The sequence below is a fragment of the Branchiostoma belcheri genome, unplaced genomic scaffold, assembly GCF_001625305.1.
Source record: "Branchiostoma belcheri isolate BF01 breed outbred unplaced genomic scaffold, Haploidv18h27 scaffold27, whole genome shotgun sequence".
Classification (NCBI taxonomy): Eukaryota; Metazoa; Chordata; class Leptocardii; order Amphioxiformes; family Branchiostomatidae; genus Branchiostoma; species Branchiostoma belcheri.
Genome location: NW_017803876.1, coordinates 1,996,652 through 2,018,564, shown reverse-complemented (window position 1 = coordinate 2,018,564; position 21,913 = coordinate 1,996,652). Strand labels below are relative to the sequence as shown.

The 21,913-nt window shown below is 40.3% G+C and overlaps 1 long non-coding RNA gene and 1 pseudogene across 1 annotated transcript in view; one reads left to right on the top strand and one right to left on the bottom strand.

Annotated features, from left to right (window-relative positions):
• Positions 1–21,913, top strand: part of LOC109472207 — a 30,572-nt pseudogene that overhangs the window by 140 nt on the left and 8,519 nt on the right.
• LOC109472214 overlaps positions 18,322–21,913 on the bottom strand; it is a 34,514-nt gene continuing 30,922 nt past the window's right edge. Inside the window, exon 3 of the long non-coding RNA XR_002140347.1 lies at positions 18,322–18,338. This is a non-coding gene — a long non-coding RNA (uncharacterized LOC109472214). The remainder of the gene's footprint in view (positions 18,339–21,913) is intronic.

Sequence of the window (21,913 nt, the reverse complement as noted above, 5' to 3'; positions counted from 1 at the left end):
TTACTGACAGGGCCAGAACTCACAAACGATGGAAGGTAGAAGATGGTTAGAACTTGGTTGCAGTTTGTAATGTAGTGGCCATGGCTAGAGTGGTCACTTTTTGTGATCCTTAAATTGGGGGAGGGGGGCACAAAAATCATATTTTTGAACGTTATATTTATTTAGCTATTATAAATCTGTCAGGAAAAATATGTTGTTTTTGTCAAGCCCTACCAGCGAAAAAATAGGTAGAGACCCCATAGCTTTTGTTGGGAAAGGGATAAGGTTATTTGCCTAGCAGGTATTAGAAGGCAAAATCATAACATTTTCTAGGTAGAAAAATGCATATTTTCTGCCTTTCAGCATCTGCTTGGAGATTGGGGTTAGACTGTAGTATTTATACTCTACATGTAAAATAGCACGAGCTGTCCAATATTATTGTTCAGGTGGTGTCATTTGAATGTCATCAGAAAAAAATACACAATTCTATAGCTTTGGAGTGGTTTTATAATCCAGGGTAAAAACATAAAAAAATCTCTCCAATAGTTTAATAGAGTGGGGTCATTTGGGCGTCATCTGAAAAAAAGGTCACAATAGTACAGCATTGGAGTGGTCCTATAATCCAGGGTAAAGAGCATTAGAAGGAGGCAGGATGCAATAATTACAGACTTCATAATTGCCCACCTATGGTATTGAGGCTAGGCGCTCAGATAATTACATGAATATCCTATTCATACAATTTCCGAACTCGTGTCTGCAATTATATGTTAACAAAACAAGTGAAAATGGTTAAAATCTAAAATGTAATGTACAATTTTTCTTTTATATTGGCACAATGGGCCATGATAACAAAGCAAAATATTCTTTTGTTTTTAGGAACTAGAATATTTATGGGGTAGGCCATATGGCAAATATATATATAGAATACAACACGGGGTATTCCGTATCGCCCGAGGTATCGATCCGACTCGCGGGAGGGCCGGGACCGAGGGCGATGCGGAATACACCGTGTTGTATTTTATTTATATCATACCCACCCAAGAAAAGGCGCATGATGCAAGATGAGCTAAAAGTTGGTGCCACTAAACCCTAAACTGCAACAACATCAATTCCAACGTCCGGATTCTGTATTCGAATTTTCGAAAGGGGCGCGCGCGGTTAGGGTGAATCGCGTTCGAATCGTTTTATGGAAGCCATGGAAGCGTTCGATAACGGGTTCCGGACCGGGCCGTACCGTAAAGTACGGCCCGGTCTGGAACCCGTTATCGAACGTTATCGCGGCCCGGGTATGATATAAAGAATAGTACCTTTACTACTACTGGACTGGTATATACAGTATGTTGTAAATTGCAATATCAATTCTGGCCCATATCTGTTTCAATAGAAAAGGGTATTCTACAGATGTTATTGAATTGCAATCATATCTAAAATCTGATAGGTCATACAGGTCTGATAGGTCATACATTATTATTTGCAATTGCAGGTATCTAATTTCATAGCAAACATGAGGTTTTTCATTGTTATTTAAAGTAAATTTCTGGAACTGTTACAAAGAACATTAGTATGATTGCAATGCATTTTTATCTCTTGCTATGTGGAGAACTTAATCTATCTTTTTAAATATCATGATCATATCTTTGCCCAATCTAGAGGGGTTCACATTAAATCAGTTACTCTGAGTCAGCTAATTAGGGACCTCCCAGAGAGCTGATGAATTTTTGGAGGGAGAAGAAAATTACAATCAGCATAATGTAATCTGTGTTGTTTGTGTTACTGTGGAGATGTTGAGTGCTATTCAACAGAACTCCTTCGGATATGTTAAAAATTTCTTTTACACAAGTTATCTATACACAGTTAATCTTTAATACCATTGTTGCATGCTATATTTCTAAGAAATCTTACTTCTATTTCAACATGACTGCTGACTGGGGGAAGAAGAAGGGACATAAGCCTGGCCTAATCCCCAATCAGATCTTTTGGTGTATCAAATTGGCAAGACAGTAGGCTGGGCAGCATTCTATATGCCACTGGAAAAAAACACATATACCAGTACAAAAAGGACAGGCTGGTAATAATGCCGTCAAACATAAAAATAAGCTTAAGCCAAACTTCTACTCGGAGAATAGGCTACTAGTATTAGGGACTTCTAAGAGAAAATAATAAGGCAAATTCAATCACAGAAATGTAGTGACCATTCCTGATCCTTTTTTTTACCATCTTCCTATGCCTGATACCAAGACAGCCACATCCTTTGGGGTTTCGATACACCTGCAAAACGTATAATAATCTAGGAGCATTTCTTATCACTTGTACCTAATGATGCACATCAATCCCTTGGGTGTCACACTACAGGTGCAGGAGGCATTTTGTATTTGCCACTGTTCACAAAATGATGCACTGAACCCCCTGCAAAGCACTTCTGCAGCAGAAGCTCTGTATCAGGGTAATGGTCCCCTGAGTGGTCCCTTGGGCTCCATCTGTCAGTCATCTGGGTAATAAATCACTGTTGTGTCAGGTACAGGAAGAGAGGTAGCCTCTAGCAGGCTGGAAAGGGTAGAAAGAGTAGATACTGCATAGGAAGAGCCACAGAAGTCTTTCAGAACCTGTTCTTCCCTATGCTATACAAGATCTCCCTGTCGAATAAAATTAAAGTTGTAGAAATTGTTTAAAAAAAAGGAATAGTTGGTAGGAGGACTGAGTTTGCCTTGGAGAACAAATCAGTGGACTGTTGGTATAAAATTGTAACACTAGGGTCGGCCAGCTCCACTGGCAAATAATTCGACCTACTTAGCCTATTTCTAATATATTTCCAGCAACTAATGGAGTTTGTTTTGTTTGTCTGAGCCTATGTTTACATGTATTCATGAAATACTCGAATTAGACTGCTGGCCATTTTTCTTTGAGGCCGTGAGGCATAAGACAAAATATAAGAAGGCGCAGGTTACAATTACATAATTGAATGCAATGAAGGAGAAATTGAAGTCCTAACAAATCCATCTGTTACTGTTAGTGGTAGAGACTAGTTCTCCACCTGCAGCAGTGTGATGAAGGGTCCCACTGGCAGGTGCAAGCTTGTCACCAAGTACGGCACACTCCTCTCCCCACTACAGCTCCCCAGTGTGCTGTCTTACAGTCATGCCCCATAGACTATTGAGCATAACGATATTTCGATTGATGGATTTACTTATTGCTTTGGGGGATTAAGTAAACTTGTGCGTGCCAGTATACTTGCTGGTAGGTCCATAGTGTTGGAAATGTAGGACTAGAGCAACCAGCAACTTGAGAAAAAAACGTGTACTCTGGCTAACAGAGGCTGATTCCTGGTTTGGTAGATGCAAGTCATTCACCTTCCATTTCCAACAAGATATATTTAGACCCTACCAGGCTTTGAAAGTGGCTGGAAAAAGCTTCCAAAGCTTGGTAGAGGCTAAAAGACCTTCACGGCCAATTTGTTCTGGAAGACAGGAAATTTGGAGTTGCAAAATACAGAATATAGTATAAAGAAAGAAACTACAAAGTACCAGGATTTGAACGCTCAGTGAAGCTGCCCTGAGGTACCCTAAACCGGTCCCCGGAATTAGTCACGGCTTATCAGATTATCTAGCAATTATAGAGCCATGAATCGTTGACCTTTGTTTCCCCTAGGTTTTTATTCCCATTAGGTGATGCAGTAAAGTTGTTATACCGGTAATGCACCTTCTTATCAGGGGCAATGCAGCATTTGTGACCTTAAAATGTATTAATCTGGTGTGTTACACTGAAGGGCAGTTTAATATACCAAGGGTACTGGCTGTACAGATACTGATACAGATGTGTAGGCTGCAGGGTAATAGTGTGAGCTAGGAGGTTGAATTTATCTTAAGCAGATGTTGGAGTAGAAAATCGTAATTCTCCACAGTGAATGTTTAAACTGTCACAGACCAAAAACCACCCCTGTGACTGTTAACATATCTGAGCTGCATGTCTTGGTAATTCAGGAAGACAATGTAGTATGGATAGTGGGAAACAGGAAATCCTACCTAATACGAAATTCCCCTCAAAGCCAACCTTCCTAGTATTTGATGCTATAAGTTTGAAATAGGAAGAAGAGTGGAAGTCACTAGATCTGAAATGGATTGGCCAGGCTTAAGACCGGCCCCCTGTCAGTACTCCCAAGTGTGTGATTCCCTGTCATGCATCATCAGCATCATACATCTAATAACACTTGACATACTAACGAGGGTGAAGAACCCACTCGGAATATCAGGACTGTTCTGGATTTTAAAAAAAAGTCGAAGGCAAAGCAGCAGTCGTAAAAGAGACTCTGTGTCAGACTATATGTCTATTTTCTGGGTTGAACATGATTGCAGCACTGGTCAGAAATTCGATCTTGCACTAGAAAATGAAATTTGCTAAGAAGGTCAGTTAAAGCTTAAGAGATATTCTTATTATTCCCTTTTCATAAAGGATATATATCAACATCTAGACCTGTCACTGTTACAAAGGGAAGAATTATAGAATCAAAAGCAATGAAGTTGTTTGGAAGTTTGTTTTTAAGTAGGTTCTGAAACATCAGGCAGAAAGTAGAATTGATGAGAAATGGCTTCTGGACGTCACGGCCCATCTGAAGTTAGATTGACTGAAACGAGCAGTGGGGCGATTACCTTCTTTTGAAATTTTGTTTTTGCCATTTTTGCCACTTCATTACTGAATTCAAATCAGTTTTGTAAATATGAGCTTTAAGTCTTAATGTTCAAGTTTGATATACTTTATTTGATTTTTATCCTCTTAATTTATAAAAACTAAGGGTAGCACAGTACTCATGTGTTGAATTTTTACCTCTTCTACCATTTCTACCTCTACCTTTTCTATCCTCCTTACTCTAGTAATAGCACAAGAGGTTGCAAGTAAATTGTTTTGTTTTTGTGGTACAGGGCATACATGTATCTGACAGTGGAACAACAAGCATATACCTGGTGGGAAAGTTGGCCGAGAGTCAGATTAGCAGGATGCTGGGCACTGTTTCTGTTTATACTGCCAGCATCAGCTGTTTGTTAGTCAACCCCACATGCTCGATGCCACTTTCATAACATCAATAAATCAATAAACGTAATCAATTGTCTCATTCTATGTATTATTTATTTTTGTTGTATATCCTCAGAATGAAAATGAAACACTTTTCAGGGTGTGGTGTTTTTGCCACAGCGAAAGGAGGATTTGGTGTTGTAAATTGTTTGTATAAATAGCAAACATTATGCGACTATTGTCAATTTGGACTTTTAGAGCAATTTGACCAGAGAAATTTGATTCTTACTATTAGACCAGAGTTGTTTCTCTTTCAATTCGGGACTGCTATTTTTGGAAGTATGAGATCACAACATCCTTGAACAAATATACAAATGCCCATCACTTCATAGTCACAATGCAGTGTGTAGTTATGTATTTTTGTTGGGATTTATGAGTTGTGTGATTCACATTCAGATTATGGTGGTGATATGGCTAGGCCAGTTTCTACTCAAGGCAAGACATCAATATTAAAGGTGTTATTAAAAATATAACCTGTAATGCCTTCTTTAAGGTCATATTTGCGTATTTGAGGATGACATCCTGTCTATAGTTTTCAAATGTGTGAGAAAAGATATTGTCTGCAACGGACAAAATTCTCTACCGTTGACCAAACATCCAACAAAAAACGTGAAAATGCTGGGTTTCGCACAGGTACAGTACATTCTACCAATGTGCTGGTCTTGTAACCCAACAGACATGGCAGTGACTGATGTGTACATGCCCTCCTAGAGTCCTAATCAGCTTCTGTGACACGTGTGATGAATCGTCAGGTACACCCGGGAGAAATCTGTTACATCTGACCCTTTCACATCATCCCTACACCTACCACCACCTCCTTCCTCTTCTTCCATTTGGTCATTTGGCATTCAGGGAGACATGATTGATTCATAAACAAGCATGGTGAACTGCGGTTTGGTGTTTAGGGTCAGATCTATCATGATCTGAGTGATTCTGATTTGTTGCATACAGATAATGTCATTGGCTGCATGGCTTATGTGTTTCATTAGAAGGTTCTCTCCAGGGCACATGCACTGGACTTTGGGTGGGGAAAATTGGAATTGGATGGGAGTGCCACAGCTATGTTTCTTTTCAGGCTACTAATTAACATAGATCAGAGTGCACAAATCTCAAAAGGAATGAACAAAAATAACTATTTAGATATATATGTAGTAATGGCTTATGAAATTCATTATTGTCGGAAAAAATTATGTCCTTGTACACAATCCTTTTGCAATGAGACAAAGTGCTGTTGATCTAGTAGACAATGAATTATTAGCCAAAGAATAGAGCAGTTATGTGTACTAGTATGTTTTTCTGATATTTTGTTGCTATATAGGGCATATATTTGCTGATTTTGCAGCTTTCTGGGGTAAGGCAATTGTCATTGGTCCAGAAAAGTTGTTTTAATTTTTTTAGTAGTACATGTACTTCTATGAGGGTCTGCATGCCCTTTTTCGTTAACCGTTATGGGCTATTTTAATTCACCGTTAATCGTTGCCGGCCTGCTCCAATTCAACGTTAAGCGTTATCGGTATATTCTTCGTGAAGCGTTATTGGTCCTTTTAATTCAACGTAAAACGTTATTTGTCATCCTAAATTCAGCGTTAAGCGTTAATGAATAATTCTTCGTTACGCCTAATTTTGCCTTTCAAAGTGCAGGAAAATGTGTCATTGAAGGTTTAAAAATACAAAATTTCCCGGGGGAGAATGCCCCCGGACCCCCCTACATTGCTCGCGCCTTTGGCGCTCGACTCGCGCTTCTGCGCTCGGTCCCTTCGGCTCCGAGCCAGAACCAGCTTTCCCGTCAATTTCCGGAAGTTTGCGGAGAGTTACAGATTTTTTTAACGAATCCATCAACGTTAACCTTGACAGGCAAATTAACAAAATCTTGAGTAAAAACATGTAAACATCAGAAGGACCGACAAACACCATGATTTGCCTCTCAAAATGCGGTAAATTGCGTTTTTGAAGGCTTAAAAATCCTAAATTTCCCAGGGGAGCATCCCCCGGACCCCCTAGATTACGAGCGCCCTCTCAAAATCCTAAACTGAAAACATGCAAGCTGGCCGACGTCGACTCGGACTCACCTTTATCCGTGGACGCACTCGGGGACCTAGGGCAGGTGGGAAACACAGGGAACACATACCTTAAATGCATGCTTCATTACATGTAAGGTATACGTAATTTTGTCAGTGATCACCTTTCTCACAAAGCAAGATACTAAATCCAGTGCAGCTCGAAAAAAAAGCCTGTCAATTTACCGTTAAGCGTTGCCGACCCTCCTGAATTTACCGTTAAGCGTTATCGGCCCTGCTGAATTTTCCGTTAACCGTTGCCAGGACCCCCCCATGCAGACCCTCTTCTATGTGCCAATTTCCAGAGGCCGTGCTATGGGTAGACCTCTCCCATATCACTCATATGCCTTGATATGGAAGGTAACAGAACATGCTCATTTCCTTTGATTGATTTCTGTTTCAATGTTGGCAGATCTTCCAAGATGAAGCCCGTGGTGTTGGTGCCGCTAGCAGCCCTGATATCTGTCTGTCTGGCCGGCGAGCAGAAACTACAGATTGGGATCAAGAAGCGAGCGGAGACCTGCCCCATCAAGTCCAAGAAGGGGGACACGTTACACATGCACTACACGGTTTGTATTCACATGCTACATATGCACTACACATGCCCTACACGGTTTGTATTCACATGCTACACATGCACTACACATGCCCTACACGGTTTGTATTCACACACTACATATGCACTACACATGCACTATACGGTTTGTATTCGCATGCTACACATGCACTACACATGCACTACACGGTTTGTATTCGCATGCTACACATGCACTACACATGCACTATACGGTTTGTATTCACACACTACATATGCACTACACTTGCACTACATGGTCTGTATTCAAATGGATGTACAAATCCTAGATCACACCAAAGACTGTAACTGAAGGAACTTTAGGAGGATGTCGCAGGTCTACAGTTACTAACGTAATTCCACAAGGTCACCACCAAGATCCACCACCCTGGGAAAATGGGTCTAAAGAGATCTTATGTGAGACGTCCCCCAGTATAATGTATCCTTGCATATCTAAACTGAAGCGGATACATGTAACCTGGCAAATGACGGTAGGGGTTAGATAAGTTGCCACTTTCTGAATCTCTGACAATGTGATGCTCTTGGGAAACCTGCTAGGAGTTATAAGTGGTATGACAAGAATTCTGACAATGATTTTTTTAGACTTCAAAGACTGCAAAGCTATATCTTGTTTGCTTTATTCCGCTGACCGTGAAAATACAGGAATATATTGTATTACAATCCTTATGATTTAGGATGGGTAATATGACCAGCTGTATGCACACTGGACCACCTGTTCACTGCCAGGCCAGAAAAGCCAGGCAAGCGTTAAGTAGGGCAAGGGCAATTTCGGCACTGCAACATTTAACATTTAACGTCACACCTTTGGTAGAACGTTTGGTATTTATCTGTTTATCTACACCTGGCCATCCGTGACATTAGGTTACCTAAATTAAACCCAAGCCGGGCCTGGAAACACAACTGACCTGTGGTAACCCCGCAGGGGCCACACCGTTTAGTTTTGCCTCACATTCAAGGGCAGACGCGATCTACACGTTTTTCCTTTCTCACTGTTGTCCCACAGTTTATTGCCCTTTAATTGTGTATACATGTACACATATACAGTCAAACTTTTATGAGAGACCAATACTAGATAAGGCCACACCAATTTAATATCTTGGTTAACGGATTTTTCTACAAAAATAATGGAGCGGGCGGGCGAAAAAAATAAAAAATAAAAACAGGCCTAGGCATCCTATTATGGCCCAAAATGGTACCATAGGAGCCATGAAGTCATCACACCAGGCTGGTTCAAAATTTTAACAATGAATTTTGAACTTTTAATGATACTATTGCATTGAAAGATGGAATGACTGTAACAAGTGGTAAGAAAAGGAAGTTGTTTTCAACTGTTCAGGGCAAAATATGAACATTTTGCAGTTGATTCTGAATTTTTATTTTTATTTGCAAATCAGAAAAAAATGAAGCGGCGAATCCGTTAACCAAGAAATTAAATTGGTGTGGCCTAAGGACCATCTGCACTTTTTGGTTGTGCCTTAGACGATTTTCCCCCAATGCATTTAAGAATCCTGTCTATAGTGAAATGAGAAAACTCAACGAAGACAAGAAATACTAGTAGTAGATGCAGCCCTCTGCTTCCATTTGACTTTCCCCTGCTGGCTCCCAGCCAGATTCTATAACTTTTGACCTCCTCTCATTCTTCACCCACCCATATGCTGTCAACCTACCTCAGGATAGACAGTACAGACACATGCTCAAAACAATACTTTTGCACCTGGAAGTAATGAAAATCAGTATTTGCCAATGTGGTCAGTCAAACTTTTAGGCTATTCAATTGTCCTTTTTTTGTCTACTTCAGACATTTTTCAAAGATTTATTGTACATGTATTACCATGCAGTCTATTGCCAACATTGAAAATGTAAGTGTCAGTAATGTACAGCACAGTGCGCACCAGCTGACTAGTCTATTAGTGAGTGTTTTTCCCAAAAGGACCATATCTGTCATCTCCCACGTGTATTATCATAATTTTCATTGCCTGATATTCGCCATTATGATAATAGCACTTGTTTTAAAACAGCGAATCATCTGTAATTGTTCAGCCCAAATGTCAGGTGCCCTGGGGTGGGTGTGTCCATTCAGCAGTCCTAACAGACGGTAAAGCCACTTTATGGCACTTAGGCTGATTGTTTAGAACAATCGTGTGGGGTGTGGTAACAGATTTGGGAGTTTTATACCTATAAATGTTGCTGTCGTTTCTTGTCTATGTTGGAGGGATGGGAGTGTATTCAGTCATATATACTGAGCTGGGCAACCCTGGATAAAAATGAAGGAAATAAATTAATGGAATCACAAGATGATTCCAGTTCATGTTGTATAAGTGAATTGGGACTACTGTAAATAAGTCCCACCCATATTTATTTTATTGTTTTGTATTTGTGCTTGTAAAGCAACCTATTTTTGTTTTTCTTACATTTTCAAATACGTGTATTTACGTATGACGAGCAAGAAAATGACCAAGATGACCACGAAATGTGTACAAAAATTCCAGATGACCATGAAATGTTCTGTTATAAACTTAATATCAATTATGTCATCTGCCCATTTGGCCAATTTCTTCTCTTTCCAGCTGCTTCTGAAGCCTGGTAGAGGCTACTGTTTGCACCTGAACCACACCATTCTGTCCACAAAGCACTGACCAATAAACATAACGACATGGTTACCTAGGAAACAACAATGTCGGCCATGATGCTTTGTTGATTGGCAGTAATGTCCCAGCAAACATGTGTTAACCTTCGGTAACAACGGTGGCAGATGGACAAGGTCAACCTGCCGGTGTGTGCGTGGGTCATCGCCCTTTCGTTACACAAGTCCTTCACACTTGTAATTCTCCTGGTTGGAGCTGCACCAAGGTGGTTTGGCTAGTCCACACCAATTTTTTTTTACACGATTAGAAATGATGTTCTTCAAAGTTTTAGATGAACAGACTTCTGCTTGACAAAGCCTTCCAAGAAACTGTAATGTTCTTCTTAGAAATATGTGGACTCACCTTGGGGAACAGGATTTTTCTTTTATTTAGATCGACAGGCTTCAGCTTGATTTAAATGTTGTAAAAATGCTTTCCTGGAAACTGTAACATTTTTCTGAGAAATATGTAGACTGACTTTGAGGCATGGCATTCTTTGATATCTCAAGGTTATTCCAGGTATAAAAGATACATAGCAATACCACATACCACAAAAGAACTATTTCCCACTTGGTTAGACATTCTAAATAATAAAAAAAGTGCAGTTTTAGGAATCACTTTTTCAAAATGATTCAAATTGGATGCTATTATTCTAGAACCTTCACTGTTACCTTTTGTTTTGTACTTGTTGGCTGAAATATCATATATTGTGCATATAGGGCCCATGATAGACTACAAAGCGTATGCTACATACGCACGAGGAATTAATATGCCAAATAGCCAGCAGGAAATGTTTCTGTGTGCAAATTTATGAAGACATCTTCTTTGGAAATTGAATTACGGCGCACCATGAAAACGTCGGCCCGCAGCAGGGTATAAAATGTCATTTTCTTTATGGTAACCCACAGGAGACTCGTTGGCATTTCCCACAGGTTCGTAATCCGCATTAGAACCTGCCCCCCTCCCCCCTGTGAAATGGTTTTTATTTTCCACACTGCTAGGCAGGGGGGGATAGCGCACAAGGTCAAAGTCATGGTCGTTAAAAATCATGTTGCCATTTTCTTTGCTGCTTGTAAGTTATTGCACAAAATGAAAATGTTATGTTATAGTTTACTATAGATAGCAGCAGCATAGGTGTAGGTCTTTCACAAAGTGTTTGTGTCGAATGCTACTCGTTTTGCAGAAAGGTATCAGGAGTATGGATATCTTTGTGGTAGAGAATATGACATAATGAGATTGCAGTGATAATTGCTTTGTAATTAAAAAGGGGTCGGGACGAAAACGAATATTTTTGCATGAATACTGTATACCTGTCACGGGTGACAAATGCGTAATTTAGTATTAATAGGCATTTCTTTCTGCTTGAAAGTTTTGGTATATTGGTCCTGCTGTTGCAACAAAGGTATCAAAACTGGCCCACAAAAGTGTGGTCTTCTTTGTCTATGATATGATGATGATGATGATGGTAGTACTAGTGGTAGTCCAGGAAAAAAAGAGATTTTACTTCATGAGCAAAGTGAAATGAGAGGAGTACTGTTCCAAGCTGAAGACGGTTGCAAGTGGGTGATGACCTTGGTGCTGAAAATGACTTCACAACAACTGATGGAGTAACAAACATTGTGTGAAGCACAGGAAAGCAGTTACCTACCCTAGAAAGTTTCAGCAGTTACTTTCATGTGTGTAGGCCTCTTTTAGTATTATCTTCAGTGAAAAATAGTAGAAGAAAATCTTTTTCATACAAACAAACAAGCAAACAAACAAACAAAAATCACCATTCTAGTGCTTAGCTTTCCAGTTTAATGATACTGGTTCGTGCATGAGGACACCTGTACTGTTTCTATTCCATACTACCAGAGGATCAGTAGTTCCATGCAATTACTGAAGATGAGTTGGATTTGGATAACACCCAGAAGACGTGAAAAATTGAAAAGTTATTGACCACCCTGGACCTCTCTATCTTGGGACCCTTGCTAACTGTGGTTTACCTGCCACCTGGATTTCAGATGATCCATTATTTGCCCCATTTACAGACACAAAGATTGTCAGCTTGTGGTGAGATAAGAGGGTTCTTAATGAAGGATAGGCCTGCGAGAGTAGTTAGACGTTGTCTGCTGGAGGTGAGAGTGAGACGGTAGGAAGATGAAGACAGACTGGGAGCACAGACAACAATGGCTTAATCCATCAGTAAGTGTGCCACCACCTAAGGTGTAATTGCTCTGTCTACCTTGGTAATGAGGAGATGTGAATTATGGATATCTGCACTCTGTCCCCTATCTCTACGAGACTTTCCCATGGAATAGAAAAAAAATTGTAGACATTGGCTCAGATCTTAGAGCTGAGGCTGGTTTTGGAGAACAGTTTGCTCGACCAGAGGCCTCATGGCTTGCAAATGATAACACTGATAACTCTTCTGGAAAAGTTTGTATTTGTTAGTTGTATTTTGATATTTTTTATTTTTTGCATCTGTATAGCTGGCCCAAGATCATGCAACTCAGCTGGCCTTATTAGTTGGCTGCAATATGGTTTTAGCATGTACGTTTTCATCCAATAAACCAATTATCATATCAAGTTATTCAACCTGTCTGGCCAATATCTACTACCGGTATGTTTCAAACTACCCATGGAAACTGGTAGAGACTCAATGTCCCCATGTTTGTGTACATCATTGTCAAGAGAATTGTTTATCACAGCGTCTCAGCTGATGGTACCTCTGGGTGAGATTAGGTTTATTGAGGCTGTATGATGACGTCGTAAAAACACAGAACCCCAAATAATTGGAGTTGAAATATCATCATGACTCCTGGTATAATGTGATATGTATTGATATCTCGTGGAAAATTACCCGACGTCCTAAACTTACCCTGAAATTTGTGGTTCTCCTGTGATGTGTGATGTGCTATTAGGGGGTGCTGGGGGAGATATGAAGGCAATTTGATTTTATGGGAAGCAGGATTCTGATAGTCTCTACTACCAGACCTCCCAGCCCAGTGGAGGATGTTAAAATCAGCCAAAATACCCTGTAGGCAGACTCGTACAGATCAACAATGCAGGCTGAAAAAAGTAAAATTTAGTCAAAATAAGGAAGTCATAAAAGGACTAATATGCCAGTGTAGATTAGAGTTCATCTGCTCTTATTGCGGCTCACTCCCCTGGCCAATAGTTAGCTTATTTTAGCTGAATTCTACTTATAATGTTCTTGATATATCCCTTTAGGAAGGTCTGGTGGATGCTACAAAATAGGGTAGATAATTACCAGTGGGACTGATCCTGCCTGAAAGACCTCTCCAGTGAACTTTTACCACTCAACATGGGAGGTTTGGTCGGAATGAGGTTTCTGACGAGGACAATTTTATAAATGATAAGGTTTTGTCTGCCTGACGTCTGGGGGCTTCAGTAACGGGGCCGGGAAAGTTGGACAGCGGAGACAGACTTACAGTTACAGACTACAATGGGCTAATCTGTCAGTGAAAGTATCCCCACCTCACCGCTTATTACTGCCTCAAACAATGGGTCGGTAATTAACGAGCTATTCAACAAAGGGGAGGGGTTTATTCCCTTTGTTTTGAAAACTTAATTTTCGCATTCTGTAAGGTACCGAAAACAAAAGCAGTTGTCAGTATCTGACATGGGTAATTGTAGGATAGACAATAAATAAGTGCCGGTATACATTTGAAAACAATGGGAACACAGAGCCCTAATTTTCTGTCCTTCTATGATGAATATGCATTAGGCAACAGTCCATTGATAGAAATAGTTTATTCTGATGCTGGAAAAGTTTGAAACTGACTTCTTGCCATGTTCATTAAGGAGACCATGGTCGGCAACTGTGCAAGAATCGTGAGCATACTAGAACTGTCCAACTTTATATCAGATCCTTTCCATATGCCAGGCAGGACCTAAGAAAAAGAGTGGGAAAATGGTTTTACCACTGCAGGCAGTTCTATAGTCAGACAAGCATGACACACACACAGTCCTGCTCTGTAAAAATGGTTGAGTTTGCTCTCCAGTCTCCAAGTCCCAACCTGGGGTGAGAGAGGCACAGGGCCTGATGTCCCACACAGATAACTGCTGACTGTTCTGAGTGATACCATCTCCCCACGGACCCCACAGTCATGTCTTCCCACAGTAGTGTACAGGAATGCCCTGGTGAAATTAACATATCAAAGGGGAGTTCTGATAAATACTGCTTATTAGTGCTTAATCGGAGAAAAAAAGTGACTGAGACACAAAACTTTTTTAAGTTCTCGCAATAGGGAGTGACAGATATCTATAATCTTTATTGTTTATTGTTTGAAATTGTCGCAATAGAAATTAGTAAACATCTATTCATCTGATTTTTTCTATCTCATTAGGAGTGCAATGGCAACAATGCAATACACTGGCAGTACAGAGGAAATACATTGTATATATGTTACAATGATGTTAGCTATTGTACTCATTACATGGGAGACATTCAGTTTTAAGAGTCATATATAGTCTGTCAAACAGCAGGACAAATAAACAAAGGTGCACCCCAGGTCTTGGTGGATAAACAATTAGGAAATGTCACCGGCGCTGGCGTTAAATTCCACTAACTAGTGAGACTACAGAACGTGATAACTGCACAGGTTTTATCAGTTTTGATTGGCAGGTCTCCAGGATGTGATGCCCCTGATAACAGCTTTGTGACTGCAGCACACGTCAGTGGAATGCACAGGTGTGTGGAAGTTGCAGCACAGAGATGTCAGGCAACGAGCACTTCATGTTGTATTCAGTGTGTGTGTTAGGGATACGGAAGGACATGGATGCTAGCCTGGGTTCTATCCTCCGTAGTTTCCGCCAGCTCCCTAATGTCACTGGCTACCATGGTTGGAGCCGGAGGAGGATGGCACCCAGGCTACATGCATGCTTATCAACGGCACTAAACATGCATGTTTTCATCAAAGTTTACACTATGATTTGAATTCAATAAAATCAGGGCCACACTTGTACTTTAAAGAACAGAAGCTAATGGGTCACTACTCTTGCCAGTGGATACTGTCTTGCCCAGTAGGATCTGCTTGGAGTGGAAATATTAGTATGGCTGTTACCATATAAATGATTGAAGATGGTCTGTTCATGTCAGTTATCAAGGTGATCTTGCTGTTGTTTTGTCAACGAGTTCTCAGGTGCCAGTATATGACATATCTGTCAAGTTATCTATGTTAGACATCTATCACATATCATATCATCTGACAGGTAATAAATCATAGAGGAGTGATTTCAAATATGGAATGCTATTGGCTATTTAATCTGGAGAATGTTGTTTTCTTCTGGAGTGTGTTTTTTAAACGTTTTAAACTTAGGATGGGTATATACTGGGAGTAACGGCATTTGTTTTATACTAAATTTATAGTGAGGTTGTCGCTAAGTTTTTTATGAATGAAATTTTAAAGAAATCCCCAGTTGTCACAGTATGTAAATTGTTCGCAGTTTGTCAGATAATAAATAGAAATATCACAGGCAACTGATGGTACATTCTCTTAATGTTAAGGTTAAATGTGATTCATGCTTTTTAAATACATTTTTGTCCCTTTTTGAAGAAAAAAATGGAAGAAATTATAGAAGATCCTGTGGGACTATCCCATGAGTGCTGGTTACTGTACAGTGATCTGCTCCCTTTTGGAACTTGTTGCAACCCAAAAATCTTCCAAGAAAGTAAAAAAAAAGCAGAAAAAAGAGGCTGACAGCAAACCTCCGAGGAAACCACGGCAGATGCTCCCACAACTCAATAGATAAAGTATGGCAGAGAAAGGTGGCTAGTCTAGCATGTTACATCCATGGGTCACCACTGGGACTGTCCTGCTGGGATAAGTACAGGTTACTGCTGTTCTGTTGCCTCCCTTCGTCCCCCGGCTGGGCCCTGCACTTTCTACCCATTGTCATGTTAACCCTGGTCCTTTTCACGTGCCTCAATGCAACCGCTGAAGTCTTGGGGTTTCGGGCCGGGGCCCTTGTGTGAAACTTGCTGTGTGGACGGTCATGATGAGATCAGACCTGACAAGGGTGACCTTTCTGCATCCAAAAAACTACTCTCGGAGAAGGAACAGACTAGGTCTTCGTCTTCAACTGTTCTTGAACATCTACAAGCCTTCTTGTGTCGTATTTACTTAGCGTGCATTGTTCCCCATGCAATGTAGTCAATGGTAGTCAAATATTTGTTTAGGGAGGAAGGATCCCCAAGGTGCGGGGAGGCACTCTGCGTTGTCTCCGTGTGTTCTGCCCCATTCGCTGTCCGCTGCGTCTCGTGGTGCCATTAGCGCCTGCTGTATGGGGCAGCAGGTGACGACCAGGGCCTGAAACGGAAGAGTTTTGCTTGAGTAGGTCTGGTAACGTGCCGCTGAGTCGCTGTTGTTCAGCGGCTCCGCAGGGCAGCAGCAGAGGCCAGCAGTGGGCTCGTTGTCAAGGCAACCACCGCAGGAAACTCCATCCATTTCCTAGTAATGATGTTTTATTGAGACGGATAAAAAAAAGGCTGCAAACAACTTTTTCTTGTTAGATTCTAGAGGAATCGTTCATTTAAAACCACCATTTGTGATTACAGTTAACTGTAATGATTTCAACATTTCTCACTGACAAGTCATCCCTCATGCACTTGTTTTCCACCATCTTGTACAGAGTTCAGCTTTCCCTGCTTCATTGTCTTTTGTTGACAAAAGAGATTTTTGTGTTTGAAGAAGAAAGGAACAAACAAAGAAAAGTTGTACATGTGCCGTTTTGAAAGGCATTCTCATGATGATTCTGCACTTCTCATGGACTTGTAGAATGTCCATGTTCCCTAAGTAAGTAGGCTACACACACCTTGTGAGAAGGATGACAGGGGGAGGCTGGAGCTACAAGCTCTTGCCGAGTTAAATGGCGGTTTCATCTGGCTGGCCTGAAAAGGGTCGTGGCTTGGCAGGAGGAAAGTTTTGTCCTGGGGAATTACTTAATGATTGGCTTGGGCCTATAATTGTAGGGCTTGGGGATGTCACTCTGTGTGGTACAGGGACATCAAAGTCTGGACTGAAGGAATGAAAGATTTTCCTGGAGTGAAACAGCCATGCAAGGACATTTCTATGACCTTGTCTACTACCTGTTCTTTTTCTCTTTTCTCAGAGAAAAAACAAGACATGAGTTCTTCAAAGAGAGCTCCAAGACTTAAGTTACATTCTTAATCTTGCCAGGAACAATGTAAAAGTACAAAGCTGCAGCTGTAGTCTTAAGATTTTCAATATTTGCATTGTAGATAAAAGAAAATGCGGGTGCCATTTTATTCCATACATGATGCCAACCCCTGTGCCGTAGAGCGTATCCACTCAAGCTGGAAATTTGCTTTATTTCCTCCAGTGTCGTTTTTCACTGGGTTATTGTGGGGCTGTTGAAAAAGGAGATGTCGGAAAGATTTATCGTGCTGCTACAGATGTCACCAAGGGCACAGAACCCGGGGCTGCCATTGTGGCTCGTGGTATTTTGATTCAGTATTGTCAATCATTCTGCTTATTCTGCAAAACTTTCTCTTCTTCCTCCTACCAGCAAGTTATTGTTTTCCATACTTTTGCAGGGTTTTATGAAAAAGATGGCTGTGTGTATATAAAAGCGTTTCAGGTTACATTTGGTTGTTGTTCTAACATGTGGATATGAAAGCACAGCATAATTGATTATGCAAAGTACACAAACCATATCCAACAACATAAAACATAACAATACTGATCCACTCAAGGTCACCTGACACACAGACGAAACGGGAAACACATTTTCTTTGACACTGTCTACATATGTATTATATGAGCTAATTTGTAGCCTGGGTACCATCCGGATTTTCGCTACGCAACGCTCGAAAAATTTTTTCGAGCATTGCATAGCAAAAATCCGGATGGTACCCAGGCTACTAATTTGTGCTTAAGTCATTTTTTTGCGATTGTAGATGCTACCAGGATGATCTTTGAAAATACGAGGGAGGCTGGCAGGCACAATTTTTAGATGGATATCAAAATAAAACTGGCAGGGAGGAACAAATGACTACCTCCTGAAATTTTGAAAGGGTATAGCCCATGGAAAGATGATCTTTAACTTCCAGTGTTCTTTGTAAAAGAGCAAAGATAGAAATGAATGACGTACAGTATTGGCACCAAAAGTCCTAAACAGGATATGGCTAATCTACATCATAATCTGTCTTGTTTACTATCATGTATTGTTTTGATATCATGTTACAGGTTGCTGACATGTCAATACCTAACTACATTTTGTGTGCATTGCAGGGGAAACTTGAAGATGGTACCGAGTTCGACAGCAGCATTCCTCGAGGAGATCCGTTCGTCTTCACGCTGGGGTCAGGTCAGGTCATCAGGGGCTGGGACCGGGGGCTGCTAGGGTAAGTTTGTAAGGACACACAGCTGTAAGGACAATGTTGTAGCTTAGGCCACACCAATTTAATTTGTTGGTTCTCGGATTCGCCTCTTCATTTTTTTCTGATTTGCAAAAAAAAAAAAAATTCTGGTTCTGAATCATCTAAAAAATGCTCAATTTTGCTCCCAACAGTTGAGGAAAGTCCTTTTCTTCCTAGTTGTTACAGTTTTTCAATCTTTTAATGCAGTGGTTTGGTTAAAAGTTCAAAATTCATTGTTTAAATTTTATCCCAGCTTTTTGTGTTGACTTCATGGCTCCAATCGAAGCATTTGGGGCTATAATAGGATGCCTAGGCCTGTTTTTATTTTTTTTTTTTTTGCCCTGTCGCTTCATATTTTTTCTGAAAAAATCCGAGAACCAACAAATTAAATTCATGTGGCCTTAAGTGCACACATATATGTCAGATATGTTCCTAACTTCTTGCCTGTAGCTAGTGAGGTCCTGTTTTAGTAAGTAAATATACAGAATAAAACAAAAGAAGCAGGGTCACTGCTCACTTGATAAAAAAAGACATTTAAGTTACCTAAAGTTGTAACAGTTATTATTATTAAGTTACCTAATGTTGCTATTAGTACATACATATATGTATACCTGCATAACCATCCATTCTTTTATTTCATAGGATGTGTGAAGGAGAGAAAAGGAAGCTTGTCATTCCACCAGAACTTGGTAGGTGGTGCTTTTCAAATCCTTTCCTCGTCCCACCTCTCCTTTACTAGTACTAGTATATTATGGCAATATATATCCAGTAGATAACAATGATTGTTTTACTAGATGAACATTTCAGTTTATTTTCAAGCTGTTAATATGTTGATATATTGATGACAAATGATTGTGTGTCAACATGCCCTGCAACAGTCGTGAGTGACGTTTTGCGGAGTGTGGTATTGCCATGCCATCTAGCAGCATCTGCAGTAATTGCAGACACCAATTGTCAAGCCCAGATGAAGCCGACCCAATGTGAAAGCCTGCTTAAAAGGATCAGCACCTAGAAATATTTGCAGTTAGGATTTGTATATCTATGGGATGCCCTGTTGTCAATACTATTGTCTGTCATTTTCTACTAATAACCAAATGTATTTCAACTTTGTCTCATAATGAATTGTAAACAAATGTAATATATAAGCCAAAAATAATTATGGCACAAATCAAGAACTTTCTAAAAGAAATTTGTCTCAACATGCTCTTGCTTTAGACAACTTTTGACTCTGAAGGGTAGCCTTGTAGTAGGACATAATTCAGACTGACAGAAAGCGACTCTGACATATATACACTGACTTCCTGTATGTTTACGTATTCAATTCTCTTCCAGGTTATGGTGACCGAGGAGCTGGCAAAATGATTCCAGGTGACACAGTCATACCTTGTTAGGATATTGTAGCTTCACACATAATGAGCAGTCCTGCCTGGTGAAAGATTTATGTGACGATGATATACTGCTTGACTACACTATCTCAAGTACTTTCTGGTGTAATAGACTTTGTAGTCACAGCTATAGATTTAAAGTGCTGTTCAAGAGATTAGTGTTGCATGTTTTGTGGAGAATTGACATTGGTTGGAACATTACATCATCTTGTCTCTCCATTACATGTTTCTGGGAGAGTCCTTCTTCATCATTAAGATATACCCTATGGGATAACTTAGTGGAGGACATGGACAAATGTAAACTTCAGTCTGACAGTTGTTTTGCTTGTTACAGGTGGTGCTACGCTGATCTTCGAGGTGGAATTGATCAAGATTGACAGGAAGGACGAACTGTAGTGCCTCCTAGCAGTACTGGGATGAACTACAGGCATCTTTGGAATTGAGAACTATTGGGAAAATTGCACTGCTGTGATGGTCTCATTACTTTGCTGTTCCAAAAACAAAATTGCACTTCTTTTCCTGGTACAATGGAACAGCATCGTGATAAGACAATTGTAGTATGTACTTCTCTCACATTTAAGGATGATAATGTTGACAGGAATAGAGGGTAAACAACTGCCGTGGTGTAATCTATATTTCACTTTCCACTTAGTATGACTCTGCTTGTAAGTTTTAACGTAAAAACACTAAAGCTCGTAAAAACTGAAATAAGCTATGTGTATTAAGTGAGATTGTATCATAAAGGCAGTGGGAGTGTCATAATGCTACATAGCATATATGTGCAGATGGGTTTACTGACGTTACTGGTAATGCTGTGGCTATGTTCTTCACTGGCTAGTTGGACAGTTAGATTTAGGTGTAAAGCATGCAATTCTAGATTCTGTCGGCAGCTAGGAGCATGATTTAGTCAGCCTGATCAAAGGAGAGCCAGTTTGATTTACATGGAACAAGATGATGTGCAGCTGTTTATCCACTATTCTTGTTTTTTGTCAGTCATGAATAAACTATGGGAGGATTACAGACCTGAGAAATGTGTGGTTTATTGTGGTATGGTATCATATATGTTTAGGTACATTTTAGGTAGGCAGGGCAGCAGCTTTGTGGTGTTGAATGGACAAGTGGCTAAAGTCGAGCAGACACACGATTGACTGGTCACGGGTTTTCCTTGCTAGATGCTGTGTCCTTGGGAAAGGCACATGACTTTCCTTTAATTTTAATACTACACTCCAGTGGGTACCTTACTTTGCTTGTGGAGGTGAAAAGCAATGGAAGGAGAGGGATGAGCTCTACCTTCCAATACCATGCCCTAGACAATGGATCAACAACCTACAGCACCTGTGGCATGAAAAAGGCTATGACTCTGTACCTTATATGTTAGGTAGACAGGGCAGCAGCTTTACAGAGGCTCACTCAGAGAACTCTCACTCCTATCTCAGGCAAGAAGAGTTACTTGCTTGTAGAGTACGCATAGCATCACTCTCCAGAAAAAATGTTGCAGCGAAATTTATAACTGTTAATGGGGGGTTAACTTATTGCAATTTCCAATGTAAGAAATTGGACTACCAAACTTTTTTGACTGTACAACTCCAGTCCTTGAGCAGTGGGTCAAAGGTATCAAGTTTGTGGCAACCTCGACTTCTCCCAATACAGATGAACTTTTAGGATATTAGGAGTTATCTTATTCATTCATTCAATTCTGAACTGCTAAAGAAGACATTTGCTCACTCACACACTCACTCATTCTCTCATTCATCTGTTGATTCTTAATTGCATTATTCTACAAAATAAACTGTTGTCTTTTTTATCTCACTGGCATTTGTTTT